This window comes from Streptopelia decaocto (assembly GCF_964273445.1).
Source record: "Streptopelia decaocto genome assembly, chromosome: 1".
In the NCBI taxonomy this organism is placed as follows: domain Eukaryota; kingdom Metazoa; phylum Chordata; class Aves; order Columbiformes; family Columbidae; genus Streptopelia; species Streptopelia decaocto.
The window spans coordinates 213,038,932-213,041,324 of NC_138663.1; the positions used below are offsets into that span (position 1 = coordinate 213,038,932).

General features: G+C 55.0%; 1 long non-coding RNA gene across 1 annotated transcript; it reads left to right on the plus strand.

The window, feature by feature from the left end:
• The first annotated feature begins 1,207 nt into the window (after positions 1 to 1,207).
• LOC309444521 lies at positions 1,208 to 2,190 on the plus strand. The gene is made up of 3 exons (XR_014185067.1): positions 1,208 to 1,338; positions 1,521 to 1,606; positions 1,819 to 2,190. It is a non-coding gene; the product is annotated as an uncharacterized lncRNA (long non-coding RNA).
• Positions 2,191 to 2,393: the final 203 nt, after the last annotated feature.

The following is a 2,393-nucleotide window of genomic DNA, read 5'->3' on the forward strand; positions in this document are numbered from 1 at the left end:
GGAACAGCTGGAGCTTGTCAGGAGAAGGAGCTGAAGTAACTGGAGCTCCGGAACAGAGCTGCAGCTTCAGTCAGCCAGCACTGCAGTGAGCAGGAGCTGGAGCGAGAGCGGCTGTGCTGCCTGGAGTGAGCATCAGCCACAGCAAAAGCACCTGCGGCCGCAGTGAGCAGGAGCTGCAGTGAGCTGGGTGTCTGTCCGCGGGATCCCCGTGGGCTGGCGGCGCTCCGGCACGGTTGCGGAGCGGCAGGGCTGTCCCCAGCGGAGCTCCGGCACGGCTGCAGAGCGGCAGGGCTGTCCCCAGCGAGCTCCGGCACGGCTGCGGAGCGGCAGGGCTGTCCCCAGCGAGCTCCGGCACGGCTGCGGAGCGGCAGGGCTGTCCCCAGCGGAGCTCCGGCACGGCTGCGGAGCGGCAGGGCTGTCCCCGGCGGAGCTCCGGCACGGCTGCGGAGCGGCAGGGCTGTCCCCGGCGGAGCTCCGGCACGGCTGCAGAGCGGCAGGGCTGTCCCCAGCGGAGCTCCGGCACGGCTGCGGAGCGGCAGGGCTGTCCCCAGCGGAGCTCCGGCACGGCTGCGGAGCGGCAGGGCTGTCCCCAGCGGAGCTCCGGCACGGCTGCGGAGCGGCAGGGCTGTCCCCAGCGGAGCTCCGGCACGGCTGCGGAGCGGCAGGGCTGTCCCCAGCGGAGCTCCGGCACGGCTGCAGAGCGGCAGGCCGGGCAGGGCAGGTGAGAAATGATCCGTTTTTTTGACTGAAGCGCCTGGGAGTTCATTTATAGTTGCTGCCTTACTTGGTTTTACACCGACTTCTGCATTATCTTTTCATTACGTAGAATTTTCTGTTCTGACATTGAAACCTAAACTTCTTCGGAAATCCATCTGCTGTCCCTTCAGTCGCAGCTCGTGGCACTTCCACTGTCTCGTGGCCCACGTTTCAATGCACGTGAGGTCGCTCCCTGGGCCTTGCATTTTAACTGACGATCCGTCACTTTCTGCATGATGTACACTATGTTTTTATCACCATGTTTTCTGTGAATATTTTCTTTGGTTCCCCTTTAAGTTTGTTTTTCTTGTCCTTAACAGGCAGCTTTGAGAGCTCTCTAAGTAAAAGTGATACCTTTTTGCCTTTTTATTGCTCTTTTCGTGTTACGAGCAGCCACCCTCTTTATGCTCAGTCTCATGCTTTTCTTCCTTTCTTGCCCAGGTTCAGAATACTGGGAATTCCAAGCTTCAAGTTTCCTGTGCAACGTTGCGGGAGACCTTGAGTGAGGTGATGAAGAGAAACATGTGAGGACCTCACATCTCTAACCCGTGACATTGGGGTCCAGCAAGTACCAAAGAGCAGGTGAGGACCGCGGGCATTTGTACTGAGCTGTGACATGTCTAAGGCAGGTGCGAGGGGCCGGGGCCAAGGCACGGTGGGCGCGCTGTGGGGTGTGGGGAGGTGTCAGCCCCCAGACTTGTCCCCTGTCTGACTGTAGTGCCCTTGGACTGGTGTAGCTCAGTCCTTTGTGTGTTTCTCTTCAGGTGGAGCAGCGTGCAAAGGAAAAAGGAAGCAGAGGAAGGTGGTGAGCCTGTGAGGAAGAGTGTAGCGAGTCTGGCGTGGACTCACGGTAAGGTGCCGTGGGAGACATTAATTACAAACTCAGGTTTGCATTTATACTCGCTATGATGCTTGCTCAAGCATTTGCTGATTAGCTAAGTTAGACATTACATAAGCGATGTATTTTGTGTTCCCACCAAAGTTACTGCCAATAACACATCTTTTGTCTGTCATAATCTGTCCCTGCTGGTGTAGCTCAGTCCTCCATGTGTTTCTCTTCAGGGGGTGCAGCGTGCAAAGGAAAAGCAAGGAAGGAGGTGAACCTGTGAGGAAGAGTGATGGAGAAAGAGGGTTGGAGCGCACCTGCCAGTCAGGAGGGATCAGGGAGGAAGACACCGGTGGTGGAACCGCAGGTCAGGAGAGCTCAAGGACGGAGAAAGGTGATTGTGGCCATATGGGTTTTTCTAGCTCACACGCCAATGAAAACAGTTTGGATAATAAAAGAAATGTATGCAAAACCGATCAGTAAAGGCAGAGGATGTTTATATGCTATGTATGGGATAGACCTGAAGGTATATTGATTCCTACAACAAAGGAGAATTCGCAATGGTAATTAACTGGGGATGTGAATTTCCAGATTGCATTGGCAACATACGCAGGGAACATATCGGTTTATTACCCTCAACACAAACTGTGGGCTGAAATTGGTAATTTACCGTTGTGCAGCAAATGCTGCTGTCAGCAGCAACCAGTAAGCGACAAGACTGTATTTACTGATGCCTCTGGTCGCTCACGTAAAGATGTAATTACGTGGCTAAACTCAGATACCCAGTGTTGCAAACACAGGGTAGAAAAAA